Source organism: Protopterus annectens, chromosome 5.part1, assembly GCF_019279795.1.
Source record: "Protopterus annectens isolate FY-2018-M chromosome 5.part1, PAN1.0, whole genome shotgun sequence".
Lineage (NCBI taxonomy): Eukaryota > Metazoa > Chordata > Ceratodontiformes > Protopteridae > Protopterus > Protopterus annectens.
In genome coordinates, this window is record NC_056736.1 from 610,823,022 (window position 1) to 610,846,727 (window position 23,706).

Sequence of the window (23,706 nt, forward strand, 5' to 3'; positions counted from 1 at the left end):
GTGTGTGTGTGTGTGTGTGTGTGTGTGTGTGTGTGTGTGTGTGTGTGTGTGTGTGTGTGTGTGTGTGTGTGTGTGTGTGTGTGTGTGTGTGTGTGTGTGTGTGTGTGTGTGTGTGTGTGTGTGTGTGTGTGTATCTCTGTGTGTCTTTCTGAGGCGGTATCAAAACAATCTTATTCTGTGAGCTACCATTTGTCAAGCACTACAACTATCTCATATATGGTTGTAGATAAACATCTAGTTTTAAATATAACCATGTTGTAACAGAAAACATTACTGTACAATTTGCCTTCCCTCCCATATATCTGAAATGGGAATAATAACACATAACAACATTCTCTCTAGCATTTGTATCTGCATGCATCCTTGTGGGTGGGACTTGTATTACATAATATAGAGGATGGAAAACAGCAGTGAGGGCTTGTTCTGCTGTTCATGTCAAACCACAAGGACTTTAATGTATGTCTGGTTGTTTGTGTCTGTGTGTATGTATACATATATGCATGTATTCAATAACTTTGCATTTATACACAAACTTTACACACAGTTGTCCATTCACCATACCCCACTATCAGTAAAAGACAATGCATAAAATACAACATGCCATTTGTTGTCATACCATCCTCTTCTTTTTCTTCACACTTTCCCGATCTTTGTACAGAAGGAGGAGTAACCTGAGCAACAGCAGCCGATTCTGTTACTTGTAGAGCAACTCTTAGTGGGGGAGGCGAATCTGGAAAACCATCAAACCAGTCAATAACTGCAGGATATGGCTCTTTAGTGTCAACTCTGATGGTGTCATTCACACCTATGACCGTGATGAGAAAGACATGATACAGTAATTAGCTGAATGTATATTAACAAACAAAATATTCATATCCATTCTAGAAGTGAGCACTTAAATGCACATACACAATTAATATTGCTGTGAGTTTTGTGAGTCATGTGATCACTGACGGCTGAGATCTATGTACTTCTATATCACGTCTCCATTTGTAGTAGAACTCCATGGGAATAGATTAATAAGGTATTTGGACTGTAAACCCATAATGAACATTTGTGGTAAAAAGGGTTACTTAAGTAAAGCAAATGTCTCACAACAAACTCATGCAGCAGGAAGGCACAATAGTAGGGTGGATGATTATCTTCTGAGAGGTATGCCTGATATTACTAAAGTAACTGACCTGTACTGATTAAAACCCTGCATTTCTCACCCATGTTTTGTATGCAGGAAGTTCACTCTACTACGAGAGCACAGGCTGGAAAGAATGGATGTTCCCAACTCATGAGCTACAGTACAGAGCAATGCAATTTTCAACTGTCTTATTTTCCGATTAAAAGTTTTATTCACAGCCTAAAAGTAAAGAAATAGGAAAGGTATGTAGGAAAATCACTCATAGATGAGAAGAAGTATTGTTGTGAGATTATATCTTTGGGAATGAAAAATGCAAGAATTATTGGTGTACATTTAGTGCCATCGTGATTCTTTTTGTGAGGTAGACTTTTCCAAATGGTTGTGTTTCATTATTATGAATTAGAAATTAATTAATAATTTATGATTAGAAGGAAAATAATGGGAAATGAAAACTAATAATAAAGTTGACTGAAAACTTGTAAAATAAACTCTGTTTTTTACAGGAGTCAGACAGGTGTAAGAGGGCACATTCACCATGTGCTAACACTAAGAGTTAATTTCTCTGAAAACCTCTTTCAGTGATAATACATTTTCCCTCTTGCTCTGCAATTCTGAAGCTAGTATAAATAATTTAGTAGCTGTTGGGAGTTTACACCCACATGGAGCATCTCCAAAATAGTTCAAGGTTCATAGAAAGTGGCTCTCAAGTGAATTATTTTACTGCATCTACATTTGCTGAAAATGTATTTGTAGGATTCATCTAAATCCTTTTGTTACATGGACACACATAATTCAGTTAACAACTTGTGAAAAGGGAAATGGCAAATTAGAAAACAGACTAAGGAAAGGGGTGTAAGCTCCACATCCCATCATCTGTGGAAATATTATCTCAAAAAATATACAAGGCTCGGAATTAGCCTTTACAGTATCACTATTAGTTATTGACTGGTACCCCTTATTAAAAACCTTTTCAGTCAATGAGGATGAATTATTATGAACAGGAAATTTTGGAAAAAATGACAGTTAAGTCAAATAAAACTGCATTACTGAGAACTGTTACAAAATCAAACCCAGCAATATCAACATACTGTTATATGATATATGTTATAGGAGTCTATCATCAAACATTGAGCATTCACAATAACGACCATCAAGACAGCAATCATTTAGATTGAATCCAAAATGATCAAAACCAACACTTAAAAGCCATTTTTTACAGCATCAAGCCCCCCCCTCTACCACCACACCCCCTCATAATAATAGTTGCCAACTCTGATAGCATACAATAGCAGGGTAAGGGCAAATTCCCTTACCACAATCTTATAAAAAGGGCTGTCGGCAAACACTTCATTAAAACAATACTCATATGAGTATTCGCTGTTATGTACAGCTTGAAAAAATGTTTGCTGATGTGAAGACATGTAGAGATGGGTGAAGGCTGCCAGCCTAGTCAAATAGAATTTGGTACATAATTCTATTATTTGTAAATACTGTGAATGTTGAACTTAAAACAATGTGGCAACATTGCCATCTGCTGTAAAGAAGGCTAAGTCAAGCATTTCTTATTGATCCTTTGAAATTAAAATTACTTTATGTCTATTCCTTTGAAGTTAGAATTTGGAGTCTGGAGTAAGCATCCTGCCTATTGTTATAAGGCTAAAGTTAATGACCAGAATTTACATATGAAATGTCCTTTATTGTTCTAAGTGTAAAATAATGTAAACGCAGTTTCTGTCTGGCCTGGGAACCAGGAAGGTGTAAAAGATGATGTAATGTTTAGCAGAACTGCAGTTTCAATTTAAACAGTGAGAACCAGAAATTATTACGTATTTTTGTCTTGATATCCAACTCATCAGCACTCTGCCTGTTGTCTTAAGTAAGTTATCTTAGAAGTGTGTTTTCTTGTAGAAATAGCTAGAAATTAGAAAGTTTAGACTAAGTGTTTTTCTGTGATGTCAGAACTGTGCTACTGAATTATTTTAAGTCTCTGTGTGATCTCTGAACTCTTTAATAGTACAGTGGTGTAGTAGTATTGCCGTATGTTTTTAGTATTTATTATTTAATATTTTAAAAATCTTTTACCTGTGGCTGGTTTATTTAGAGATAAGTTAAACTCTAGAGTACATGGCATATTTATAGAGTTTAATGTATAAGGCCACTCTAATAAACCTTGACTGATTAGTCACACTTACCAATTGGATAATAATATTGCACAGTAATAATTGGCCACCCTTTTAAGGGCCTTTGGGTAGCTGAGAATTATTAGCTGGTGGTGGCAGTAATTGCTACTGTATAGTCTGGGTAAAGGGGCACAGCTGGAGAATCTGTGTCAGCCTTTCCCAGGAGTGTCTGTGAAGTTGTATAAATACTTATCTCAAAGGGTGTGTGTGTGTAGCTACTTGGGCAGGGGCACAAAGCACTGGTTGGACAGAGAGGGTACTGGAGGTTAGCTTGCCAGCTAGGCTGAGATCTGGTCCCTATAGCTGTGCCAGTGGGGAGTCTTATTGGGGACCTGGAGAGCAAGGGAGCAACCAGCCCCAGACTGACTGTGATCTCTGTATGCACTTAAGGGAAATTGTACTTTACTGTGTGTATTTGTTATCCTTTCCTCTTATATGAGATTCCCTCTCTGGTGTTAGCGGTGAGGATTAAGGCTCCTTGATTGCTGGGCCAGGGCACAGGCGTCACAGCTGATATGAGCGTTTGATGTTTCAGACTATAACCACAGATCCATAAAGATGGAGATTTTAAGTAGAAGCAAATATTAATCCAGAATAACACTAAATAATCTACCTTCCTGGTACATTAACTACATTCTTTTTATGCATGCATGCATGTGCATTATTTTTCCAGTTGTGGGTCCATAAAGACTCACTGTGTGTGTGCGCTCTTGTGTGTGTGTGTGTGTGTGTGTGTGTGTGTGTGTGTGTGTGTGTGTGTGTGTGTGTGTGTGTGTGTGTGTGTGTGTGTGTGTGTGTGTGTGTGTGTGTGTGTGTGTGTGTGTGTGTGTGTGTGTGTGTGTGTGTGTGTGTGTGTGTGTGTGCACCTTTCTGAGGCAAGATTAAACAATATTATTCTGTGAGCTACCATTTGTCAAACAATACAACTCTCTTATATATGGTTATAAACAAGCACATAATTTTAAATATAATCATATTGTAATAGTAAACATTACTGCACAATTTGCCTTCCCTGCCATATATCTGAAATGGGAATAATAACACATAACAACATTACCACTGATCCATAAACATGGAGTTTTTAAGTAGGAACAAATATTAATACAGAACAGCACTAAATAATCTACCTTCTGCTAATAATCTACCGCTAAATATCTAGCACTAAATAATCTACCGCTGCTTTGCCAGAGATGGCCTGCACCTGTCACCCTTGGGATTCTGAATACTGGCAAAGGCTCTTGCTACCCCTATAGTGCCTTTTTTAAGCAAGGTTCAAATGACAAGTTCACCACCATAAAAGGTACAAGCAAGCAAAATCTGAGGTTAATGCTACTCAATGCTGGAAGTCTAAACCTCAAAATGCACTCACTCGAGGGACTCCTTAAAATGGAGAAGACTGATATCTGTGCAGTGACAGAGACCTGGTTCAAAGCTCCAGAGAGCACCCCTGCATTACCAGACCACACATTTCGGCCACCAAACCCGGACCGAAACACTAAAGGTGGAGCGTGTCCATATTCATTAAGGATATCCACACCTCCAAGCTAGTTGCTCAGCATAATTCATCCGAGATTATCCAAGTTCAAATAACTCTGGGAAAAACCACAATCCAGATTGTAGCTTGCTACAGACCCCCCACCATGCCCCAGGATTCCCACTCCTCTTTTCTTGATACACTGGAAAATATTAAGGTACAACCCAACACTCTAATAATGGGTGATTTCAACTACCCTACCATTAACTGGGAAAACTACTCATGTACCAACTCTTTTGCTCAACGTTTTCTGGAAATCATCAATTCCAATGCCTTGGATCAACTTATCCACACCCCCACCAGGGGCAGCAATATCCTAGACCTTTTCATCACCAACATGGGTGACTGGTGTTTCACACCAGAGGTCAGCTCCTCGTTGGTCAGATCCGACCACAAGCTAATCACCCTAGACATCCACATCCCGCTCCCACCCCCCCCACCCCCATTAGGAAAACAACCGTAAATAATTTCTCCAAAGCCAACTTTATACTTCTTAAGACAGAAGTGGCAAACTTCACGACACCCATGCAGATGGACAATAGAGGTACGATTGCTGAATCCTACACAAATGCACTTTATAAGCACTTACATGAGTGCATGGATCATGCTATCCCTAACAGAACCAAGATGCTATCCTCCAAAAAAAGGAAGCCAATTTGGTGGTCTTCTGCCATAAACAAACTCTACAACAGAAGAAAGAAACTGTTGCAAAAAAGAGTAAAATCCCATGATTAGAGGAACTCCCTGGTCAGCCTCAGTAAGAAGCTGAGATCCCTCATAAAATCCTCCAAAGCTAGTTATGAAAACAAAATCACCCCTGTTTCTAAAGACAACCACAAAGCATTCTATAGCATGTCAAGAATCTCAATGGGAGCACTCAGATCTGCTCTGAGTTACAGCACAATGACAGTAAATATACAGAACCAACTGATATTGCCAACATCCTGGCAGATAGGTTCAGTGATAACTTTACCCCCTTCTCACCCCCTAAAGGGCCCATCTTTATACTGGAAAAATGCAAAGTTCCTGTAATCATGGCTGCACAGGTAAAAACCTCACTCTCCAAAGCCAAGAACACAGCATCCATAGGACCTGACAAAATCCCAGGCTGCCTTCTACATAAACTACAGAGTGAACTGGCACCCCACCTAAGTACCATGTTCAATCATAGCCTCACCTCAGGCTTTGTGCCCATTGAATGGCGCACCACGACAGTTATCCCACTCCACAAAGGGGGGGCCACAACAGACCCTGGGAACTACTGCCTCATTAGCCTGATGAGCCTGGTCTGCAAGGCCATGGAACGTATCATCATGGAACTCATAAACAAAGACATTGGAGCTCTCCAAACTCTGGACCCACACAGTTTGGGTTTGTAAAAGGCAGATCATGTCTCCTAAACCTAATAGACTTCTTTGAAGTAGTCACCAAAGCCATAGATGAGGGTAAGGTGGTTCACACAGCCTATCTAGATCTCGCCAAGGCATTCAACACCATCCCCCACTCCGGAATTATAAACTCACTAAACTAGGTATAAATCCCTATGTCACAAGATGGGTTGCCAACTGGCTTACTGACAGAACCCACACTGTGAAAGTAGCAGACTCCAAATCAGACTTCAGACCAGTGACAAGTGGAGTACCACAGGGTTCAGTCCTTGGTCCTCTCCTGTTTGGTATCTACTTCTCTGAAGTACAGGCTAACACAGAAGGTCTCTGGCTAACTAAATTTGCAGATGGCTGCAAACTAGGAGCCATAATTGAAACTCCTAACGATGTGGACATCCTACAAAAGGGCCTCACTGAGACAGATGCCTGGTGTCAAAGCCATGGTCTCAAGCTCAATGCCAAAAAGTGCATTGTCATCCCCTTTGGTAAAAACTCTGTACCCATGAACTACCACATAGACGGTAGTCTACTTAACACCAAAAGCGTGATAAGAGACCTTGGGACACAGGTGGACAGTAATCTCTCCTTTGATAATCACATTGCCACAGTGGTCAGGAAATCCTTCTACGTGGCACACCTCATCATAAAAGGTTTCTCATCCAGAAAAAAAGAGGTCATTGTTCCCCTCTACTCATCACTCATTAGACCCATTATAGAGTACAACGCCTCTTTTGGTATGTACCTCACAAGACATCTACAACAACTGTAAAGGCCACAAAAATACCTCACAAAGAGGATTACTGGCCTCAAACAGATGTCTTATGCAGACCGTCTCAAAAAACTCCAGCTTTACTCCGTCGCATATCTCCTACTCAGAGGTGATCTCTGCCTAACATACAAAGCTATGTCAAACCCAGAGCTGTTGGACATGCTCCACTTAAAGAAATCCCAGTCCCTCCGAGCTACACACTCTAGGGACCTAAACCTTGTCACTACAATAAACAGGACATGCTGGAGGGATAGATTCCTGTCCCAGAGACTTCCCATACTCTGGAAAAAACTACCTATCTATGTCAAACAGAGCTCCTCATTAGCACTCTTCAAGAAAAATCTTGATGATTGGATGGGTAATAGGAAATTCACCCTGGGGATCACTTCTGTGGTTCTGCTTGACAGGGGCACAGGAAAATAATTTTATTTGGTGGCGAAAGCCAGGGTACCATTTTGGCTAGGCCTGTATAGGCCCTAGGGCCAATAGCCTAGTACCTACCTATGAACCTATGAACCTTCCTGGTACATTAACTACATTTTTTATGCATGCATGCATATGCATTATTTTTCCAGTTGTGGCTCCGTAAAGACTCATTGTGTGTGTGTGTGCATGTGTGCGTGTATGCGTGTGTGTGTGTGTGTGTGTGTGTGTGTGTGTGTGTGTGTGTGTGTGTGTGTGTGTGTGTGTGTGTGTGTGTGTGTGTGTGTGTGTGTGTGTGTGCGTGTGTGCATCTATGTGTGTGTCTTTCTGAAGTAGGATCAAAACAATCTTATTCTGTGAGCTACCATTTGTCGAACAGTACAACTCTCTCATATATGGTTGTAGATAAACATAAAGTTTTAACTGTAACCATAATCTAACAGAAAACATTATTGCACAATTTGCCTTCCGTGCCATATATCTGAAATGGGAATAATAAAACATAACAACATTCTTTCTAGCATTTATAGCTGCATGTATCCCTGTGGATGCAACTTGTATTACACAATATACAGGATGGAAAACACTAGCAAGGGTTTGTTCTGTGCATGTTATACCACAAGGAGTTTAATGTATGTGTGGGTGTTTGTATCTGTGTGTGTGTGTGTGTGTGTATGTATGTATGTATGTAGATATATATATATATATATATATATATATATATATATATATATATATATATATATATATATATATATATATATATTTATATTTATGCATGTGTTCAGTATTTTTATTGATTTATTTATTTACATTTGTTGACCAGGATAATCCGTCTGGACACACGTCCTTTTTCAGCGGAGGCCCGGGAAGAAAAGCTCCACAATAAAGAGTAGTTAATTTCAAGATTACAAGAAGTATAGGTAGGATGGTTGTTTAATAATGCCAGTAATACCAACATAGTTCAGATGCATAATATATTTTGGTGAAGGACAATTGAGTATAAGCTATACACTTAAAACATCTGTGCCATTTAAGATGGCACGTCTCCTAATAGTTAAGTTGTCAGATATTACACATGAATAACAGCACCCAAGATTTCAGCTGAGATATATTAATAGGTTTAGAAGCATTGGATTGGTTGTAACCAAAGACAGTTAGTAAGGATGAAGATAGGTTTAGAGTGGTTGGAATAGAGATATTAGTGAGGATTGTTACAGGGGCATGCTTAGTGCTCTTTTAGATGAGATTTTAAAACAGCTTTGAAGTGAGTACATGATGATACAGAGGTTATAGTGTGAGCGGGGGGTATTCCATAATTTTGCCTGTAATTGATTTTTGTTGCTAGAGCATAGTGGTCAGACCTCCCAACCATCCCGAATTACTCGGTTTTTACCGAGTTTTGGGGTCCAAATAATGGGGTGCCAGGATTCCCCGAGTGGCACCCTTCATTTCTGATTTTTTTCCAGGTTTTTAAAAAATTCTGTGCTTTCGGAGCATGACGTCAGCACTATCAGCCAGTCAGAATTGAGCTCAAGGGCTTCCCCAGCTGGCTGCTTCTTTGAAATCTGTCTGCGGCTTTCCTTTTCTGTTGCATACGTAAGCATACATATCTGCGGGCTGCTTATTTTATTTGTTTCCTTTTCTGCTGCATAGTTAAGCTGGTGAGCTGCTTATTTTCCTTCCTGTGTGCATCTGCTGCACTAACGAATGCTGGTACTGAATTCAATGTCTGACCTTATGAAGGAAATCGCTGGTACTGAAGGCAAGGTACTTCTACAAACTGCTGCACAGATGGACGGACAGAGAATATGCTTCTAAGGTACTCAACAGAGAGAGGTGTGTGTGTGTGTATGTGTGTGTGTGTGTGTGTGTGTGTGTGTGTGTGTGTGTGTGTGTGTGTGTGTGTGTGTGTGTGTGTGTGTGTGTGTGTGTGCGTGTGTATATGTGTGTTATTGCAACGCAACCACAGCTTCTCTGCATTCAGTGCATTCTCGGCAACATTCTGTTCTGAAATTAATTAAGTAACCTGCTGCCGAGCGTTACAAAGTTAGAAGAATGTTGCCGAGAATGCCGTACATAAGTAGAGAAAGCAGCTATATTTTTGAGATAAGCTGCTAGGAGGAGACCATCTGTATAAACAGGGTCATATAACTTCTTCTTTGATAGTAGCTTTTGGACTTCTGCTGTGTGGTTGTTTTCTGTAGCATGAATTCAGTACGTGTGCTACTGCTTCTTTGAGTTCCTCTTGTTGAAGTTAGCTTTCTTATTTTGTTAGTTACACAGGCTGACTGTAGATTTAAAACAGATAAAACATTAGCTGTGTGTTGTTGTGGTTAAAGGTCTAAGGGTCTGCCACTGTTTTGCAGTTTTTTTGCCATAAAGATTAACAAACAGTCTGGAATACAATAATCTGGGTTTCTTTCTTGTACTCTTGTGAAGTAGGTGAGCTTTGATTTCCTTATATCTGTTCGACATTTATTTTTTTGACTTCTTTTAGCTGTCAATTTATGGTTGTCACAGTTCTTTTATAGTGAATCCAGGCTTTGCTTCTATCTCTCGTGAGTTGGCTTGTAGTCTTATTAGTCCATGGTAGCAGGTTAGGTTGACTTCTTATTTTTACTCGGTAGAAAGGTGCATGATCTATCTACTGAGCTCAGTAGTGCCATATTGTAAGACTTTATTGCTTCACTGACACTGTTTGCAAAATCTACCTTCCATTGCCTGCAATAATACAAATTAGCCCTATGCCATTAAAGATCTAATGCTTGGAGAGGTTCACTGTTATGATGATCTAGTTACATATATTGGCAACAAATTAAATGTCAATATTAATTTATAACCAACAAATAGAAATTGTTTCTGTGCAGTGAAATATTTTTAAGAATGGCCTGGTCTGTGGGATTATTTTCCAGAAAATGTTAATATCTATATGGCATTCTTGAACTTGACAGCAGAATTTTAGTGTAGGATTTCACTGAAGGGTTAAAACAACAAGCACTGATATGCACTTAAGAAGTTCTTGAAACAGTCCAGAATGATCTGTTTCATCTTCATGTGAAGTTCCTTCCAGATTTTATTCAACTAGCTGCATCTCTTGTTAACATAATATCTTTTTATTTTCTGAGCCTTAAATGTTGCTAGGTTGCAACTGTTTCCTGGGTAACATGAGACAGGAGTCCCTCCTTTTTAGTATTAGAGATGAAACAGCATACTCAGATTATGTTGGGATAAGTAAACAGATGCATGTAAATTACTTTGTGAGGATTGAATTCACTAAATAATGACAGGCATTTGAATTTCAGCCTTCATATTCTTCAGAAAATAAATGGTAACACAAACTTTTTATTCTAGCAATTTTCTAAGTTTATAAGATCAATATTTAAAATTTGTTCCTGTTTTGGGGCTGTATTCCCCCATTATTGGCTTTGTCCAGGTTTTTTTGTGCTAAGAGGTTGAAAGCTATGGTGGTGAGAAGTGAGAACTGAATTCACTAAATGATAGCCATTTAAGTTTCAGTCTTCATGTCTTTCAGGAAGCTGCTGATTTGGCATAGTGGTATGTTCTGACTGTAGTGGTGGCATATTTTGGTTGTCCTTCAGTTTGTGTTTGAAAGTTGATATCCCACAATTCATTTGAGTGGGTGGGGTTACATAGGTTCATAGGTTAGTACTAGGCTAACTACCCTTGCGAGCCATTTCAAGCCTAGCCAATTATCCCTTGTGAGACTCAAACCCTGCACCTTGTGTTTGTAAGGGAAACACCTGAACCATTAGGCCACACTTCAATATACATCTTCAATCTGTAAACCTCTTTCCAGTGGTGAGAATCAAACCTTGCACCTTGTGGTTGAAAGGCATACACCTTAACCACTGCACCACTTACCTTTCAGATAATTATGTATGCAAATTTTACGTTAATCAGCATACAGATTTGTACCTATTTTTCATGGGCCTTGTCCAGATTTTTGATGTTTCCAGGTTGAGAGGTATGTTAGTAGTCTGGTAGTGTGATAGGGCTGGAGTAGATTTTGGAGGGATGGGACATTTAGAGGATAATTTACTAGCTTGTGGGTGAGTGGGAGTCGGTATCATTGAAGGAGGTGAGGGAGTTCTAGCCAGCCATGTTCAGTAAGTGAGGTGCATTGGTGACTACGGTAGGCTGCACCAGTGGCAAACTTGGATATTTTGTTGCAGAAAGTCTCGAGTTTACTTAATTTGCTCGGTTGGTAAATACTGGAGAGGCATAAAGTAGGGTGGAGATCAGGTGGGTATTTGCAACTGAAATCCTGGCTGTTTTGGTGAGGAATTTCTTATTTCTGTATAAAGCTCCTAGTTTTCTGCATACTTTTTTATGGTTAATGAAATGTGAATGTCAAACTTGAGGTTATTGTCAATCTCAACTCCAAGCAGTTTGGTGTGGTCTGTTGGGGAGATAATGGTGTTATCATTGGCTGTGATATTAAATTGGGGGATGTTGTGATTGTGTTTGGTGGGTTGGAAGATGAGGAGTTTAGTTTTGTTTGGATTAAGTATTATATGTCCATCAGAAAACCAAGTTTCAACTGAGGAAAAGGCTTCCTGTGTGGTCTTTTGAAGTTCATGTAGGGAATGGGCAGAGCAGATGATGGTAGAATCATTTGCGTACTGTATAAAAATGGCCTGTTTGGTAGCAGAGGCTAGATTATTTGTGAATATGGAGAAGAGTAAGGGTCCAAGGATGGATCCTTGGGGAACCCCAATTGAGACAGGGAGTTGGGGGGATGTATCATTATGTCAAACAACAGATTGCTGGTGGCCAGTCAGGTAGCTCTGAAACCAGTCTGTGACAGACTGAGAAAAGGATAGGTTACTGAGAACAGAAATGAGTTGTTTATATGAGACCATGTCAAATGCTTTAGATAGGTCTAGGAAAGATGCAGAGGAGAAATACCCATTGTTTTTATGATGAAGTTTAGTGTTAGTAAAAGCAAGTAAGGCAGTGGTCGTGCTGTGATATGTCCAGAAACCATGTTGAGTGTTAGATAGGAGGTTGTTAGTAAATAGGTAGTCTAGAACCTGAGAGTGAATGCATCTCTCAAGTATTTTGGAGAGAAGAGAGAGAATTGCTATGGGTCGGTAGTTGGAGAGTTGAGTGGAGGGGGCACCTTTGTGGAGGGGAATGATGTGGGATATTTTCCATAGTGAAGGGACATAGCATTCCGATAAAGATCGGTTGATCAGGATTCAGACTGGGTAGGCTAGGGCTTCAGCTGCAATTTTTAGGTATTCACTTGGGAGGTTGTCAGCTGCTGGTTTAGTGAGCAGATTACTAGATGTAGTTGGAGGGTGGGGGAGGGGTTACGTTGTCTAGCTAGTGATAGAACGGTTTGTGTGAAGTGTGTATTGAAAGAGGTGGCAATATTTTCAGAGGAGATTGTTTTGTTTGGTGGAGGGGGTTCCAACTTTTCCTGGGTGGAAGATGGAGTTGATGGATGACCAGAATTGCTTGTAGTTGTATTGCATGGAGTTCAGGGCATACTGGTAATATTGGATTTTGTCCTGGTTTATTAGTATTTTTGACTGTATTACGTAATTCAAGGAATTTCTGTCTATCCGAGGTGTTTTTTGTTTTGCGCCAGTGATTCCAGGCTCTATCTCGGAGTGTCATTTCTGACCTAGTGGCTTTTTGTAGCCATGGGGAGGACTGGGCTTTAACTCTAATAAGTCTTCTGGGCACATGGGTGTTTAGGACTTCAAGGAAGATGGTATTGAAAAATTGGACAGTGTCATCTAGGTTGAGGTATTTTACTGGAATCCAGTTGCAGTTTTTAAGGGATGAGAAGAATTTGTCTGGGTTAAAGTTTACTTTATTACGTATTTGCCGATAGGTAATGGGTTTAGCCTGATATATGTGTTTTTTGAGTAAGAATGTTGGGGTCTGATCACTGAGGCTATCCGATAGGCAGCCAGCTATGTATTATTGGGGGTTCTTGCTGACTAGTATCCAATCAAGAGTAGTATGCTTGTTGGGATTTTTATTTATTCTGGTGGGTGATTGGATGAGTTGGGAGAAACCATGAAGGTTTAGATGGTGGGCTGGATGGTAGGTGGAACAGGATTGCCAGCCAATATTAAAATCACATAAAATTATGGTTTCTTGTGGAAGATGATGATTTACCCAGCTGAGGAGATTTTCACATGAAGGGATTTTATGGCCAGGTGGGAAGTAGCATCCTATTATGTTAATGGTTTTGTCTTGGTTTGCTTTTAGGTTGGTACAGATTATTTCTTCTTTGTCAATTTGAGGGGCTGATAAGTTTAGGATTTGAAAGTTTAGTTGCTGTTTATACATTACAGCTACACCATTCTCTTTTTTGTGCAACCAATCTGCTCTTAGTATGTCATAACTGTTGTTGTCTTTCAGCTTTTCCCGGTTAAGGGTCGCCACAACGGAACTCCGGTCTGCTAATGATTGGCAGTGGATTTTCACGAACGCCGAGGTGCCAGGTCAATGTTCAACCTTCAACAAAGGCACGCCCATTTACGCATGTCTTTCGAACGCCCACCCAACCGCGAGGAGGACATGCAGACTCCACACAGAAGGCACTCCCTGCACTCCAGCCGAAAATCGAACGGGGGAACCACTTGCTGTGAGGCAACAACGCTACCGCTGCACCACCGTGGATTCTTAGTATATCATAACTGTTAGGGAGAATTTGCTCACTGGTAATGTGAGATTTGAACCAAGTTTCTGAGAGAACGATAATATCTGGGGAGTATAAGTCTATGTAGCATGGAGTTTGTGGATTTTATTGGTTATACTTCTGATATTTAAGCTTAGGATAAGGAGTTCAGTTGGCTTTCTACTGGATGTAATTTGAGAGAAGGTGAGGTTATCATACTGATTTTCAGTGGAGGAGTCATAGGGGCCAGGGTTTGGGTGAATGTCACTGCTGAGGGCAAGTTTTGTTATAGCTGAGGACATTAGCTTTGTTAATGAGAGGATTAGTTTAAGTTTAGGGTAGCTTTGTGTTTGGGTTTAGTGGGTGACAGATAATATGGGTGGAGGATTAGTTTGTAAAGTTTTAGGGATACTTTTTGTTTGTGTGGTGGAGGTGATAGATTATGTGGGTTGTGCAGTGGGATTTTTTTTTCTTTGAGGTGCATGAGTAGTGAGAGGATGTGTCATGAATGATGGTGATTGTAGTTGTGCAGTGGAAGTTGTTTGGTAAGAGGTAATGTGGGCCATAAGAGTGCAAGTAATGAGTATAGGTACAGTGTGTCCAATCATGTTAGTGGAGGTGAAAGGTTAGTTGTAGACTGGAGGTGGGGTCAGAGTTGGTGGTATTGGTGTGACTGGTTATGAGTATGAGGGGAGTGATTTTTGGTTAGAATAAGTGCAGGGGTACTGGGGGTGCATGGGAATTGGTGGCAGGGAGGGGTGTGGAGAGAGCGGAGCGGGCAGAGACCCCATTTGTTATTCTTACCAGGGTTGTGGGCTAGCAACAATCAGGCTAATAAAATAATCTGTGTTGGTGGAAAGTCTGTTAGGTAACCCCATTCGTACAGACTCACTTCTAAGTTTACTTTAGTTTTTTAATGTAAATGAAATACTATTTTTGCTTAAGTAGATGCCAGATCAGGTAATTAGTTAAGGAGAAGTAAGCTCTGCATGTTACATGGGATGAAATAACAGGGATGGGTAGAACACTGGGAGAGAAAAAAACATGAAAGAAAGCTAAGCAGCTCTCCTTCTTGGTAAAGCACATCAAAAGTTCAGATAATGATTGGACAGATTGGCAGAGATAAAGACAATAAAGTTAACCTATGGGCTATATCTTACTTTTAAGACAAACTAGTGATATATTCACATACATAGGTTTCTGAGGCACTTTAGCCCAGTAAGTCTAGCTTATCAGTGGGAGTGGGAGTGGTAAGCACTAGGTAAACTATCTACCACAGGAGAAGTGGTTTCTGGCCCAGAAATTATAGTTTATTGGCCGTTTGGGAAGCTTTTCCATCACTTTCAACCTTCTGATTTAAAAGCCTGTGTTTGCACTTGTTTCCTGTATTTCCTGTTACTAGTCTAGACCAGATACAGATTTGCTGTATCCAAGACTCTTTGTAAGCTTCTGAGCCCCCTAAACCTTTCCGTGTTGGAGGGAACCCTTCTAGCTTATCAGTGGGAGTGGTAAGCATCAGGTAGCCTATCTACCACAAGAGGAGTGGTCCCTGGCCCAGAAATTGTAGCTATTGGCTGTTTGAGCAGTTTTTTTCCATCTCTTTCAGCTTTCTGGTTTGAAAGCCGCATTTGTGCCTGTTTCCTGCCTTTCCTATAACTAGCCTAGTCTGGTTACAGAGTTACTGTATCCAGGATTGTTAGTATGTTTCTGAACCCCCAAGCCTTTCTGTGTTGGAGGAAAGCCTTCTAACTTATCAGTGGGAGTGGTAAGCACTAGGTAGCCTATCCTCCATGGGAAGAGTGAGTTTTGGCCCAGAAATTGTAGTTTATTTGGCCGTTTGGGCAGTTTTCCATCTCTTTCAACTTGCTGGCTTAAAGGCCTACATTTGTACTTGTTCCCACCTTTCCTGCAACTAGTCTAGTCCAGGTACAGATTTGCTGTATTCCAGGACTCTTTGTAAGCTTTTGAGCCCCCCCAAGCCTTTCTGTGTTGGAGGGAAGCCTTCTAGCTTATCAGTGGGAGTGGTAAGCATTAGGTAGCCTATCTACCACAAGAGAAGTGGTTTCTGGCCCAGAAATTGTAGCTATTGGCCGTTTGGGCAATTTTTTTCCATCTCTTTCAACATTCTGGTTTAAACGCTACACTTGCGCTTGTTTCCCACCTTTCCTGTAACTAGCCTAGTCCAGATACAGAGCTGCTGTATCCAGGAATGTTGGTAAGCTTCTGAGCCCCGCAAGATTTTCGGTGTTGCAGGAAAGCCTTCTAGCTTATCAGTGGGAGTGGTAAGCATTAGGTAGCCTGTCTACCATGAGAGGAGAGGTTTTTGTCCCAGAAATTGTAGTTTATTGACCATTTGGACAGTTTGTCCATCTCTTTCAACTTTCTGGTTTAAAAGACCACACCTGCGCTTGTTTCCCATCTTTCCTGTGACTAACCTACTGGGTAGCACTAGAAAGCCTTAAACTGATACAAGCCTTCTAGCTTAGGAGAGAGACTTTGGAGTGATTAAGTATCAGTTTTCTGTACTTTCTTGCTGTACTTAACTGTTTTCTGCCTAAACACAGATTTTCCAGCATTTATTGTGATTTAAAAGCTTGTTTTTTCACATACTGTACTTATTTGACTGCCTGCACTTTTAAAAAGTTGTTTTTTGTTTAAATAATGTGTTTAACTGTTGTAGGCTACACACTAAAGTGCAATAGTCTTTTCTGATCGTTTGTAGTCATTTAAAGCTGTTTTAAGTGTATTTTTTACTGTTTTTGCCTTATCTTTTCAAAAAAAAAAAAAAAAAAAAAAAAAATTCCTTGTTTCCCGCCTTTCTAAGCTAGTATAGTCCAGTTTTCAGGATAGTGCTGAAGTCAGGGCTGTGATACTAGTTTCTGAGTTGCCCATACCTTACCTGGATAGAAGGAAGTTTCTCTGTTCACCTGTGAGAGAGGGGAGCTTTGAGCAACCAGTCTGTCCCTGGAGGAGTGGTTCCAGCCCAGAAGTTAGTAGTTTATTGGCCATTTTTGGCTAATTTCTATCTGTTTCATTTCCTACTATAAAAACTGCATTTGCACGGTTTTGTGCACCGGGCAGTGCCGGTTAGCTATGGTTAAATTATTCCCGGCTCCACTAAGTCTCCTCTCAACCTAAGCACTCAAAAAACATTTTACAGCCCAGCACTTGCTCAGACCTAATAGCAAGCACTAATATACCCTGACACTGATTGCCCAGCAGGGAAAGGCTCTTTATTCACTCCTCACCAACCAAGCGACTAAGCAGCTCACCCCACTATTCAGGCATGACCAAAAGGCAACTTAAGGTGCACTCCCCAGTCCAGCTAGTGAATCTGGGTATCCTGAGACAATGTTACAACTGCCTCATGTACACAGACAACCCTCTCCTCCTACCACAAAACACTAACATATGCGAGAGATGCAGTTATACAGCCAAACTGGAAGCTAAGCTGTCTCCACCCAAGACTAGAACAGGCAGTCAAGAGGAGAAGGTTAACACTTGTACTACAACTCCAGCCGCACACAGACCTACTAAAACAGCACTGGCAAAAAATACACATAAAGCCACAAAATCATACTCGAAGGCTCTAAATAAAAACCTGCAAAAGCATCAGAGACCTCCAAAGCAGACACCCAAACAACTTGCACTTCCCATCACAAACCAGACAACACATAAAACACAAAATCAGTGTGCTGCACAATCACAGCCCTTAAGGTGAAATAACATACCTAACACACTAGTAATAGGTGACTCTATAGTCAGGCACACTGACGTCCCACTCACTAGGCTGGACAAGCAGAAAGTTACTGTTAGCTGCCTGCGGGAGCCAGAATCCGCCACATAACACAAGCACTCAGGTCACTCCACAACAAGTACAAATATGACTCAGTCATTGTCCATGTTGGTGTGAACAACCTGAGACGTACTTCCCTAGACTACTTGAAAAGAGACATGGAAGAGCTCTCCAATCTTGTAATCCAGGCAGGTATGACCATAGCACTGAGTAGAATCCTACCTTTGCCCAGAATGATACCACAGTACAAGGACAAAATGTCTGACTTCAACAATTGGCTAAGCCTCTGGTGTCATTCTAAGGGGATCCAGTATCTGTCTGCCTTGGACAACAAGGTCAACAGGCCACAATGCTTTGCCAGAGATGGCCTGCACCTGTCACCCCTGGTATTCTGGATACTGGCTAAGGCTCTTGCCACCCCTATAGTGCCTTTTTTAGGCAAGGTTCAAATGACAAACCCACCACCATAACAGGTACAGGCAAGCAACTACTGACGGTAATGCTACTCAAAGCTAGAAGTCTAAACCTCAAAATGCACTCACTCGAGGCACTCCATAAAATGGAGAACATTGAGGGAGGGTGGCTTAATGGCTAAGGTGTTTGCCTTACAAACACAAGGTACAGGGTTTGAGTCTCACAAGGGATAACTGGCTAGGCTTAAAATGGCTCACAAGGGCAGTTAGCTTAGTACTAAGCTATGAACCTATGAACCTATGATATCTGTGCAGTGATTGAAACTTGGTTCAAAGCTCCAGAGATCACCCCTGCATTACCAGGCTATAACTCATACCATACCTTTCAGCTATCTATCCTGGACCAGAACACCAAAGGCGGAGGTGTGTCCATATTCATTAAGGATATCCATACCTCCAGGCTAGTTGCCCAACATAATGCATCCAAAATTATCTAAGTGCAACTAACTCTGGACAAAACTGCAATCCAAATTGTAGCTTGCTACAGATCCCCCACCATGCCCCAGGATTTCCATTCCTCTTTTCTTGATATACTGAAAAATATCAGGGTTCAACCAAACACCCAAATAATGGGCGATTTCTACTACCTCACCATTAACTTGGAAAACTTCTCATGTACCAACTCCTTTGCTCAATGCTTTCTAGAATTCATAAACTCCAAAGCCCTGTATCAACTTATCCACATCCCCACCAGGGGCAACAATATCCTAGACCTAGTCATTACCAACATGAGTGACCAGTGTTCCACACCTGAAGTCAACTCCTCATTGGTCAGATCCAATCATAAACTAATTGCCATAGATATCCACATCCTGCCCCCACCTCCCATTAAGGAAATCACTGTAAAAAATTTCTCCAAAGCCAACTTCATGCTTCTTAAGACAGAAGTGGCAAACTTCACGACACCCATGCAGATGGACAATACAGTTATGACTGCTGAATCCTACACAAATGTACTCTATAAGCACTTACACGAGTGCATGGATCGCGCTATCCCTAACAGAAACAAGACACTATCCTCCAAAATAATGAAGCCAATCTGGTGGTCCCCTGCTATAAACAAACTCTACAACAGAAGGAAGAAACTATTGCAGAAGAGAGTAAAATCCCATGAGTGGAGGAGCTACCTGGTTAGCCTCAGTAAGAAGCTGACATCCTTCATAAAATCCTCCAAAGCTAGCTATGAAAACAAGATTGCCACTGATTCTAAGGACAAGCACAAAGCATTCAATAGTTATGTCAAGAATCTCAATGGCAACACCCAGATCTGCTTTGAGTTACAACACAATGACATGAAAATTAAGGAACCAACTGATATCGCCAACATCCTGGCTGATAGGTTCAGTGCTAACTTTACCCCCCTCTCACCCCTAAAGGGCCCATATCTATACCAGAAGAATGCAGAGCCCCTGCAACCACAGCTGCACAGGTAAAAACTGCACTCTCCAAAGCCAAGAACACAGCTTCCATGGGACCGGACAACATCCCAGGCTGCATTCTACATGAACTTCAGAATGAACTGGTCCCCCACCTAAGCACCATGTTCAATCATAGTCTCACATCAGGCTTTGTACCCACTGAATGGTGCACAGCAACAGTTATACCACTCTACAAAGGGGGAGCCACCATGTACCCCAGGAACTATTGCCCTATTAGCCTGACAAGCCTGGTCTGCAAGGCCATGGAACATATCATCATGGAACTCATAACCAAAGACATTGGTAACCTCCAAACTCTCCTCCTGAATCTGATAGACTTCTTTGAAACAGTCACCAAAGCCACAGATGAGGGTAAGGCAGGTCACACAGCCTATCTTGACCTTGCCCAGGCTTTTGACACCATCCCCCATTCTGGAATTATAGATAAACTCACTAAACTGGGTATAAATCCATACATCACAAGATGGGTTGCCAAGTGGCTCACTGACAGAGCCTACACTGTAAAAGTTGCAGACTCCAAATCTGACTTCTAACCAGTGACAAGTGGAGTACTACAGGGTTCAGTCCTGGGTCCTCCCCTGTTTAGTATCGACTTCTCTGAAGTAAGGGCTAACACAGAGGGCCTCTGGCTGATGAAGTTTGCAGATGACTGCAAATTAGGTGCCATAGTCAAGTCTCCAAATTATATGGACATCCTACAGAAGAGCCTCACTGAGACAGATGCCTGGTGTCAGAGCCATGGCCTCAAGCTCAACGCCAAAAAGTGCATCGTCATCCCCTTTAGTAAAAACTCTGTACCCATGAACTACCACATAGGCAGCAGTCCACTTAACGCCAAAGGTGTGATAAGAGAACTTGGTACTCAGGTGGACAGTAGTCTCTCCTTTGATAATCACATCACCACAGTAGTCAGGAAATCCTTCTATCTGGCACACCCTATCATGAAAGGCTTCCCATCCTGGAAAAAAGAGGTCATTGTTCCCCTCTACTCATCTCTCATTAGACCCATTATTGAGTACAACGCCCCTTTTGGAATGTACCTAAAATGACATCTGCAACAGCTGGAAAGGCCACAGAAGTACCTCACAAAGAGGATTATGGGCTTCAAACAGATGCCCTATGATGACCATCTCAAAACACTCCAGCTTTACTCTGTAGCATATCGCCTACTCTCTCTGCCTAACATACAACGATATGTCAAACCCAGAGCTGTTGGACATGCTACACCTAAAGAAATCCAAATCTCTCCAAGATACATGCTCTAGGGACCTAAACCTTGTCACCACAATAAACAGAACATGCTGGAGGGATAGATTCCTGTCCCAGAGACTTCCCATACTCTGGAACAAGCTACCTATCTGTATCAAGCAGAGCACTCCTCATTAGCACTCTTCAAGAAAAATCTTGATAAGTGGATGGGAAATAGGAAATACACCCCGGGGATCACTTCTGTGGCTCTGCTCGACAGGGGCACAGGAAAATAACTTTCTTGGGTGGTGAAAGCCAGGTAACCTTGTTGGCTAGGCTTACATAGGCCCTTGGGCCAATAGCCTAGTACCTATGAACACATCTATGTAATGTAAGTACATGATAAACATTTGTAGTGTCAGAAGGCATTTTCATGTAAGATGAATGTCTTACAGTAAATTCAATCAAAAGTAACTGGACACTGCTGATTAAACTTTGCAGTATTCACCCATGTTAGCACACAGCTGTCCATTCACCATATCCTGGTGTCAGCAAAAGATCATGTATAAAATAGAACGTACCATCCTCTGTGATATCATTCTTGTATTTTTCCTTGCTTGACCCCCACATGTCAGTCCTTTCTGGTATCTCAGTGCCAACTGTTAGTGTTATTGGGGTATCCCAATCACCATTACCATCATCATCATCATCAGTGTAGTCAAGAACTTCATGATTTGCTTCTTCAGTGTCACTTGTGTTGGTGTCATTGACATCTGCAAACATGATGAGAAAAACGTAATGCAAATGTTAGCTGAATACATACCAGTATACAAAATACTCATATCGGTTCCATCAATGTTGGTTCATAGGTAAGTACTAGGCAATCTATCTGCAGACCATTTCAAGCCTAACCAAAAAGCCTTACTCATAATTTCCCTCCAGTTTCAAGTAGGGTAAGACAGGATAGACTGGGAGAATTTGAGCCTGCCCATCCATTTATCTAGGTTTACCTTGAAGGTGGCAGGGGTGCTATTCTGCTTGACATGTGATGGAAGTTTGTTCCAGAGGTGAAGATTATGTTGGGATATGAACCTATCATGCCAACACGTCTTATTTTTCTGCTGATGAAGATTTAGTTCTTTTAACCAGGTATTTCATGCAGCATTTGTTCTGCAAAGGAAAAGCAGGACAAATAAGGTTGCATCTCATATGGCTCAAAAAGCCAGACACAGATCTCCATTGAGGAGTCTGTAAGAGACTGAGCACAGAGAAAGGGCTGCCAGTTTCTCCTGATAACTAAGATTTTGCGGCCACTGATCTTTTTAGTAATGAAATTGTGTGACGTGTTTAGACAAACACATAAGAAAAGGTGCATTATATTCAATAATGGATTTCGCAAGAGACAAATAAAATGGAATTAAGACTTTTTTGGATTGAGAGAAGATGTTAATAATGAAAAATGGTTCAAAACAACAATAAAAATTTTATTACAGCCCAATCAAGAATTTCAGGATACATGTCATCAGTAACAAATGTGTTTGTGTCACTGACATCTGTGAACATGACGAGAGAGACATAATGTACACAGTAAGTCAAATGCATTCTGATGAACAAAATACTAACATCAGTTCTGAAAGTAAACACACTGTCATTCCATTTGGACTGTAAGCACATGATACATATTTGTGGTATAAGAACGGTGACTCAAAAGATAAATATCTCACACAAGGATCATGCAGAAATAAAACACAATAATATTGCAGCTGATTGGGTTCTAATTGGTATATCTAATATTACTAAAATAAGAGACTGTTTCCTGGTCCACCATCCTGGCATGTATAATTACCAAACTGTATTTCCATTACATCTACTTCATGCACATAAGCAGTTCATGGATCACCCTCTTTCCAGATACTGTTTCAATCAGTTTTTATCCAGCTCACTTTATTTTTTGCCTTATCCCTTGGCAGACATGCACACAGCATGCTGACCTGTACCCACCAAACACCCTTTACCACCCAGAAAATGAGGCAAAATGTTCACTTGGTGTACTGTGCTACCCTCACAGTTATATCAGTCCTTTTCTGTAAACAGCAGCACTTTCCCAAAGTAAATTATGTTCCATCCGTGAAGAACAACCCCAGTACTCCTCTCAGCACAGAAACTTCTTCCCTTTGCCCCCAATATCATGCTCATTCAGTTCCAGCTATACCCCTTTTCTGTCTGAATGATAATAGATCTGCTCTCTCCCTTAAGGCCGCTGCTCATGTCATAACAAGGAAGACACAATCTGCAATCGCGGTTTCAAGGACTACATCTGCTGCTCATCAACCAGGATAGTCTCTTCAGGCGTCTCACTGAACTGGAGTAAATTCTCCTCCTTATATCCTGTCCTGGAGCACATTAAGGGTTGCTGCAAAACCTAAAAAAGCTAGTGTACCAGATGCTAAGAAAACTTCCATAGTTGAATATGCCAGTTTAAGGTGAACAGCTTTCTTCCTACAAAGCCACATCAGTGGTAAGAATTGTGCCCTTTTCTCTGGGGACCAGTGAAATAGTCATTGTCTGTAAAACTCTGTCTTTCCTCATACTTTTGCCAGATTCCAAGTGCCCACAGTTTCAACACAAACATTACTTTAACCCATAATTGTGCCAGCATAGCGGTGCATTCGTTCTTCCCACCGGCGTGATCCAATGCACTCTCTCCATTCCTTTTCTTC